Source organism: Eulemur rufifrons, chromosome 2 (assembly GCF_041146395.1).
Source record: "Eulemur rufifrons isolate Redbay chromosome 2, OSU_ERuf_1, whole genome shotgun sequence".
NCBI lineage: Eukaryota > Metazoa > Chordata > Mammalia > Primates > Lemuridae > Eulemur > Eulemur rufifrons.
The window spans coordinates 69658323-69666462 of NC_090984.1; the positions used below are offsets into that span (position 1 = coordinate 69658323).

General features: G+C 40.4%; 1 non-coding gene across 1 annotated transcript; it reads right to left on the bottom strand.

Moving 5' to 3' along the window:
- Positions 1 to 1640: 1640 nt before the first annotated feature.
- LOC138380964 (U4 spliceosomal RNA) lies at positions 1641 to 1781 on the bottom strand. The gene has a single exon (XR_011232926.1). It is a non-coding gene; the product is annotated as a U4 spliceosomal RNA (small nuclear RNA).
- Between the last annotated feature and the right edge of the window lie 6359 nt (positions 1782 to 8140).

Genomic DNA, 8140 nt, shown 5'->3' on the forward strand with positions numbered 1-8140 from the left:
TAAACCACAGATGTGAGATTATACCGCAGCTTCTGCTAGGTGGACCAAAGAACTGTGGCACTGGCCGGGTAGTTCAACAAGGCCAGAATTAAATGCAAATGCAAAAGTGTCTTCCACTAGCGCATTTAATGAGTAATTGTTTTTGTATCACTTGCTCATTATTTCATTGTCTCATAAATTGCACAGGGACAAGAAATAGCATGAGCGTATTCTGCAAATCTTTTGTACAAATTAAGTTTGCTGGTAATATAATGCAATCCTAGGATAAATGGGCCTGATGTTTGAGTGCTCCTAACAAAGGGTCTGGAAGTGCTCATAAACTCACTTATTTCTGCAGCTCTAAAGGCATCGTGAGGATATGAAGTTCATTTTCCAACAAAGTTGTTCAAAGCTGCCCTCTGAAACAAACTATAGTTTCCTTGCTCATTACAGATGGTGTTGCAGTGGCGCATTCCTAACAGCTTATATGGTATGATAGGCAGAATAATGGTCCCCTGGAAATCTGTATCCCAATCCCTGGAACCTGTAAATATGTTACCTTACATGGCAAAAGGAAATTAAATTTGCAAATGGAATTAAATTTGCTAATCAGCTGACCTTGAGATGAGAAGATTACTCTGGATAATACATGGAAGCTCAATGTAACCACAAGGGTCCTTATAAGTGGAAGAAGGAGGCAGAAGAGACCAGAGAGATGGCACTGTGAGAAAGACTTGGCTCAACATTGCTGGCTTTGAAGATAGAAGTGGGCCACGGGCCAGGGTATGCGGCTAGCCTTTAGAAGCTGGAAAAGCCAAGGAAACAGATTCTCCCTTAGAGCCTCGAGAAGGAATGTAGCCCTGTCAACACCTTGATTTTAGCCCTTGATTTTAGACTTTTGACCTTCAAAACTGAAAGATAATAAATCTGTGTTGTTGTAAGGCACCAAGCTTATGGTAATTTGGTACAGCAGCGATAAACTAATATACATAGCATTCTCAATTCTGTGAGCTATCCCAGGATCCCTCCAACAAATCCTCCTTTTTACTTAAGCTGGGTTTTAGTCTTCTGCAACTCAATTTACAAATATCCCTCATTATAAAATAGTGCTCCTCACTAGGGACAGAAAACAGATTTTCAGAAATAAAATACATATATGAAACCCTGAAGATGTCATGACAAGATTTCTTCTGCATGATGATTGTACAGGAAAAATAAAAGGGATTTGAAGAAGTATAACAAATTAACACTTGACAGGTAAGATTACTGAATTAAAATGTAGACTAAGGAGCCCCATGTTCTAATTTCCCTTTGATTGAAGATAAAGGCAGATTCAAAAATAAACAAATAAAAATAATTTCTCTCTGATTTCTTTTTTGACCCATAGGTTGTTTATTATAGAACTATGTGCTTGGTTTCTAAATATTTGGGCATTTTCCAAATATATCTCTTTTGTTGATTTCTAATTTAATTTTATTGTGGTCACAGAACATACTTCATATTACTGAAACTTGTATTTAGACTTGTTTTGTGGCCAAGAAAATGGTCATTTTGATAAATATTTTGTGTGCCCTTAATAAAAGAATGTGTAGAATGTTCTACAAGTATCACTTAGGTCACATTGGTTGACAGTGGTTTTTTTTTGCTTGTTTTTCATTTAGTCCCTGTAAGGACTGTCAAAAATCACCAATGCTGACTATATTGCAAATTGTCATGGCGAGGTATTGGGAAAAGTTTTCAATTAGCAATATTTGCGCCTCAGATAAACCTCACTGGCTACGATACTGCCACTGCGCAAAGCTATGGCTGACAGTGTTGTTCAGGTCTTTTTGTCTACTTGTTCTATCCATTATTGAGAGAGGTGTTGAAATCTCTATGATTTTAGATTTGCCTATTTCTTCTTCTTTTCTTTCTTTCTTTCTTTCTTTTTTCTTTTTGAGACAGAGTCTCATTCTGTTGCCTGGGCTAGAGTGCTGTGGCGTCAGCCTAGCTCACAGCAACTTCAAACTCTTGGGCTCAAGTGATCCTCCTGCCTCAGCCTCCCAAGTAGCTGGCACTACAGGCACGTGCCACCACGTCCAGCTAATTTTTTCTATTTTTAGTTGCCCAGCTAATTATTTTTCTATTTTTTAGTAGAGACAGGGGGGTCTCACTCTTGCTCAGGCTGGTTTTGAACTCCTGACCTCAAGCAATCCTCCCGCCTTGGCCTCCATAATGCTAGGATTACAGGTGTGAGCCACCACACCCGGCTGCTCCATTGACTTCTGATTGTATTATTTTTGAAGAGAAGTCTGCAGTCATTCTTATGTTTGTTCCTCTGTACAGAAGGCATATTTTTCCTTCTAGATTTTTTTTTAAATTTTTTTTTTTTTGAGACAGAGTCTCACTTTGTTGCCCAGGCTAGAGTGCCGTGGCGTCAGCCTAGCTCACAGCAACCTCAAACTCCTAAGCTCAAGCGATCCTACTGCCTCAGCCTCCCGAGTAGCTGGGACTACAGGTGTGCACCACCATGTCTGGTTCACCATCATGGCCAGCTAGTTTTTCTATTTTTAGTAGAGATGGGGTCTCGCTCTTGCTCAGCTGGTCTCGAACTCCTGAGCTTAAGTGATCCTCCCACCTCCATGGTATTTCTTTAAATATTTTTGAGCTTTGTTTTGGTGCACAGTTAAGTAACTTGGAAATCATTTGATTCATTTGAGGATCACTTTTAAGCTTTATTAGGTGGGACCAGAACAGCCTTTAATTTAAGGTTAATTTGATCCCATTACCGAGGCAATCGCCTTCTGAGTATTCTGTCTGATGCCCTGATTGTGAGGTTTCTCTACTTTGACTTTTGAGAATGTAAACTATTACCAGTCCTGTAGGTGAGCTATGGCAATCATTCCACCTACTCCTTTTTGGTGATTCTTTCCCTGGATTTGGTACTTTTCTTACAAGCATGAACTGACCAGAACTCAGCTGAACACTTGAGGTGAACCCTCTTCAAATCCTTGGAGCTCCCTCTCTCTCTCTGTCCATCTCTATCTCTAGCTCCATCTCTCTCCCCGGTGCCCAGTTCTGCAAATGCTAGCCACCTTGATTGTCTCAAATGCTCAGTTCTGTCTCCTCACCCGAGGGAGACCTCAAGCTCCACTGGGGTTCCCCTCTTTGTGTACTGCTGCCTGGAAACTTTCTCAGGAAGTAGCCTAAGACAACCGTGAGCCTCAGCTCTTTTGCTTCCTTTCAGGGATCACTGTCTTGTGCTGCCTGTTGCTCAATGTCTGAAAGTGTTTAAGATATTTTTTCCAGTTTAAAAAATTTTAACGTCAGGATAGCAAATTTAGTTCCTGTTACTCCCTCAGGGCAGAAAGCAGAAGTCCCAGGAGCCAGCCATATTCTAATTACTGATGTGCTGTTTTTTCCCTGAGCAAGTTAGTTAACCTCTCAGACTTCACTTCCTCAAATGATTTTAAATGGTATTAGCTGATATATGTCAGCTTCATAGATGTCCCAAGTCCTTTGGAATTCAAATAACATTTGGTTCAAATACACATCCCCAGCTTCCTGGTTTCTTGGGGGATACTCGGGGGCCTAGTTTGCCCTTGGTGTCCTCTGGTGCTGAAGTCTTGCTTCCAGCAATGCTACAGCTCCACTGCTCAGCATCCCTCTTCTCTTATTCCCACCTTGTCCTCTCATTGGACACTACCTCAGTCTTTTCTCTCTGTAACACCACTCATCCACACAGCATTATTATTGAAGGAAGGGAGCCACAGAGGGGATGACGTTCTAGCACAAACTGACCTTAATTGGATTTTAACATTCTTCTCTCTCCCTTTCTCCCTCCCTCCCTTCCTTCTTTTCTTTCTTTCTTTCTCTTTCTTTCTCTTTCTTTTCAGACAGAGTCTCACTCTGTCACCCAGGCTGTGGCATCATCCTAGCTCACAGCAACCTCAAACTCCTGGGCTCAAGGGATCCTCCTGCCTCAGCCTCCTGAGTAGCTGGGACCTCAGGCATGCACCACCACACCTGGCTAATTTTTCTACTTTTAATAGAGACAGGGTCTCACTCTTGCTCAGGCTGGTCTCAAACTCCTGACCTCAAGTGATCCTCCTACCTTGGCCTTCCAGAGTGCTAGGATTACAGGTATGAGCCACCGTGCCTGGCCAGATTTTAACATTTCTGAACTTAAAAAATCTCTGGTCCATTGCTTTTGTGGAGAAATCATCCTGTGTCTGTCCATTCAGGCTGAGGCATTTTACCAGGTCCCTTCAGGGTCACTGCTGGCCCATATGGTGCCTTTGTGCACATTTAGGAAAAAGGCACCCCAGCTGGGCGTGGTGGTGCACCTGTATTCCCAGCTACTTGGGAGGCGGAGCTGGGAGGATTGCTTGAACCCAGGAGTTTGAGGCTGCTATGACTGCATCACTGCACTCTAGCCTGGATGACAGAACAAGACCCTGCCTCTAAAAAAAGAAGAAAAAGTCACCCCACCTTCAGAAGGCCTTGCAACTCATGGCCAAATTGCAGTCCCCATGCCCCCTTACCTTGATAACTTACTTGTCTTTATTCCTTCAAATTCTCTCTCTTTTTTTTTTCTTATAGAGCAGTTTAGCTCTTTCTTTACTGGCTCCAGGCCATTGAACTTATTCCCCATGGGCTTCATCTTCATAATTAATTTCAAAATGTACTCCTAAACTCTAATAGTTCTAACTAACCCTGGAGTTAGTTTTGACTGTTTTCCTCTGCTAAATGTAAACCACAATGATGATGATGATGATGATGAAGATAATGATGAGCCCTTAAGTAAATGTGTTTAAGTTATTATATGAAGAAAAAAATAGCCTTTTCCAGGAAAATAAATGGTTTTTTCTTTGACATGTAACAGATTTCATGCAACACCCCTATTCATTACAGAATAGAAACTAAAGTCTCTAAAGTACTTTAGGCTCTCAAAAATACAAATGCTTAACTCTGCAGATGCCTTTTATAAATGTATAGGCATGGCAGAAATCCAGCAAGTTCCTGAAAGACAACAGGATGTAAGCCCAGCTTTATGAGCGTATTTATTGTGACAGTCATCACATTCGCTAACAGACTGTAGGGAAGCAAGAGACACGGGCCGAGATTTTGATGCAATGTTTCTGTAATTCTAAGATGCACTAACGGCATTTGGGAGAAACAAAAAAGGCAGTGTATTAAATGCTCAGACCAACTATAAGCTACATCCAGACTTCAAAATTTTAAAATGAAAACAATAAAAGTTTATCTTAGAAGTAGGGAGTATAGTACTTTCTGTATAGGTCCTCTACAGCACATTCCTCCATATCCTGAAGAAAAAGTCATTTTGATAATATTGTTGCTAAAGAAATGCACCATAGTGTTTCAAATAGAAACCAGAGCATCTATATATTTATAATTAGGTATAGGTTAATTAAATAGTCTCTTTCTAAACGCCATAAAATAGGAGATATGAAGAATTTGGAAAGGATAAGAATAGTAGAACCAACCTCTCTAAGCCTCAGTTCTCTCATGCATGTAATGGGTGAAGCAAAGTACCATCTCTATTAGGTTGGTATGAAGAATTAAGTGAGATAATACAAGTAAAATGCTTTGTGTAGTGCGTGAAACATACTATTATCTACTACTCTGCAGAAATTCAGAAAGAACTACAAAGACAAGACTAGGGGATTATTTATTCTTGGTATTATTCAATCCAATTCAACAAATATTTAATGATCATCAATTTCATGGTAATAATTGGGCTAGAAGCTGGTATAGAAGAAAATAAAAAAGAATGCTGTAGTTATCTGGTCTTAGGAAGAGAGAGCAGATGAAAAATATTGGACATATTTAATTGTATTAACTGAATCTAAGGTTTGAATATAGAGAATGTTACATCTGAGTTGTTGAATGTATTGAACTTTAAATATTAAGTATGTTTTGCTCTAACTATACATATTTAGTTTAATGTGTATTGTTTTATATAGATGACCAGGAGATAACTTTGTATTTGTCAGTAATCCTAACCACAGAATATTATAGTTTTCAGTGGCACTAACTCTTTCTTCTCTAAGAACATTAAAATAAATGAGCCAGCTGGAATAAAGCTCTCACCTCTAATAACTGGGCCTTAGGAGTAAATTAATCAATTAAGAACTGTGCCTTACCGCTGAAATAGCAACCTTGGAGATGTGCTAGGACATGACAGGTCCTTGCTCCTGATGACAAGGGTGAATGGCCTTGTAGGACACTTTAAGGAGACTGAATGTTATCCTAGGTATGTGAAATAGCCAGTCTCCAACATGGCCCTCAGTGATCCTTGCCTGTTAGTATTCATGCCGGTGTATGGCTTACTCCCACATTGAATCAGGGCTGGCCACGTGTAACCCACAGAATACAACAGAAGTGATGATAGGCCTTCCAAGGCTAAGTCATAAAATCCAGTGATGCTTCTATTTTGGCCTCTTGGATCACTCACTCTGGAACAGCCAGCCACCATCCTATGAGGACCCTGAAGAACCCTGGTGGAACTGTCTGGGGGATGACCATGCCTGTAGCTCCAACTCGGGTGGGGCAAAGTGGAGATGAATGGAGGTGCCAAGCCAATAGCCAGTACCACCTTTCCAGTCATGTGAATTAGTCAGCTTGGAAATGAATCCTTCAGCCCAGTGAAGCCTTCAGATGATTGCAACACGCGCCAAAATGTGACTGCATCCTCATGAGACACCCTAAGCAAGAACTTCCTGAGCAAGCCCTTCTAAAATTCTTGGCTCATAGAAACCATTGAGAAATAATGAGTGATTATTGTTGTTCTAAGCCACTAAGTTTTAGAATAACATGTTACTGATACAGAATGTGTGGCGGTGATGTGAACCATTCAAAGATTTTAAGCAGAGAAGCAAATGGTCAGACTTGCATTTTAGAAATAACTCTGCCTGCTGTGTGGAAATTGGATGAAGCAGGTGAAAGTTAGAAAAACCAAAGGCTTTTCCTAGTTAGGAAGCTACGATACCTTCCAGCTGTGATGTCACAGGGACCAAAAATAAGTGTGTGGCAGTCAGGCTGGATGTTAGAGAGATGGATCAAGAAGTGTTTATAAAAGATAGAATTGCCTCCATTGAGTGACTGGCTATGGCAGGAAAGGTAGAGACTAACATGACCTCTACATGCATTCTTTTCTTCTAGAATCTTGCTGTATGTATAGAATTCCCCAGCTCTGACTGCTTGCTGAAAAGAGATTCTGTCCCATTCCCATCCTACTTCTCCATCACAGCCCCTTCTGAAGGTCTCACTCTTGTCCAAGACACACCTAGTTTTACGTAGTTGGACTTTGTAGTTTTATAATAGGTGCTAGCTATAACTGCCTTCTCAAAATTTCCCATAACTTTCCTTAAAATGAGTGTTTGCTAAAATATTTTATTATTCTTTAAGATTTTTTTCTCATATCAGCCTTTTTCTATTAATTTAAACAATCACTAAAAATGCAGTATGTGTTTTAAATGCTCTTTAAATTATTTAAATGATATTTTTAAGACATCAGCAACATAATCTGATTTTAAATAGCTAATTGATTTACTAAACTGAAACTTATACACGTGCATAAGAAATTAGGCAGGAGGCTGGGAGCAAGAGTGGTGGCTCATGACTGTAATCCCCGTACTTGGGAGGCCAAGGCAGGAAGATCACTTGAGGCCAGGAATTCAAGACCAGCCTGGGCAATACAGTGAGACTCCATCTCTACAAAAAAGTAAAAAACTAGCCAGTTGTGGAGGCATGTACCTGTAGTCTCAGCTACTCCGGAGGCTGAAGCAGGAGGATCCCAGGAGTTTGAGGTTGCAGTGAGCTATGATCATGCCACTGCACTCAAGTGTGAGAGAGCGAGATTCTGTCTCTAAAAAGAAAAGGAAAAAAAAAAAAAGAAGAAGAAATTAGTCAGGAAAGAACAGTAGCATTATGCTAAGGTTTTTGTTTGTTTAAATGTTTTTCTTTTTAACTTTAGAAAAATCTTTTGGACCCTCTTCTGTTACTTTGAAGAGATAATTATCTGAAGTTAGGCAATTCCTTCCATTTCACCCCAGGCTTTCCCCTTTGAGCCAATGCATGTCTCTGGTCCCCTGTTAGAGCTTTGACTCTAAGCATAGCTCTCCCTCTTTGCTTGGGCAGTACTTTGATGGATTTCCCA